The sequence below is a fragment of the Seriola lalandi genome, unplaced genomic scaffold, assembly GCF_002814215.2.
Source record: "Seriola lalandi dorsalis isolate HSWRI2012SDOR001 ecotype SW California unplaced genomic scaffold, Sedor1 jcf7180002054575, whole genome shotgun sequence".
Taxonomy (NCBI): domain Eukaryota; kingdom Metazoa; phylum Chordata; class Actinopteri; order Carangiformes; family Carangidae; genus Seriola; species Seriola lalandi.
The window spans coordinates 585,186-585,755 of NW_019525128.1; the positions used below are offsets into that span (position 1 = coordinate 585,186).

Here is a 570-nt window from a genome sequence, read left to right on the forward strand (position 1 = left end):
GACCTCTGAAACCACTGAAACCAGTCTGAGGTTAAAAGATTTCTCCAGGACTGAAGGTCACCATTAACACTATGAACGCCTTCCCGATGATGTAATAAATCATTTTGAAAGGGCAACGACCAATGGGAAAACTCCAACATGATGATGATGATGATGATGATGAAGGTCATGATGAAAATGAACCTGATAAAAATAGATATGATGAAGATGAAGGTGGTGGAGACGGTAAAACTCAGCTATTAAGACAAAGAAGAAGAGAAATGTTGGGTTGCTCAGACGGAAACGATGATGATGATGATGTAGAAGTCAAAAATGATGAAGATGATGAGAGGTAATGTGATGATGATAAAGATGATGAAGGTCAAGCACAGGACCCAGGCAGCAGCAGCAGCAGCAGCAGCAGCAGTGGTCATCCAGGGTGTCTTGGTTTGTTTTGTTGCTCAGATGGAAACTGGGCGTCTTAAGACAGGAAGTCACAGAGCTGCAGACAGGAAACAGTAAACCCTGCCCTGCCCAACACAGACACACACACAGACACACACACACACACACACACACACACACACACAC

General features: G+C 44.0%; 1 protein-coding gene across 1 annotated transcript in view; it reads right to left on the reverse strand.

The window, feature by feature from the left end:
• The window catches only part of ano7 (anoctamin 7), a 24,500-nt gene that overhangs the window by 3,954 nt on the left and 19,976 nt on the right, over window positions 1-570 (reverse strand). The window lies entirely within an intron of this gene.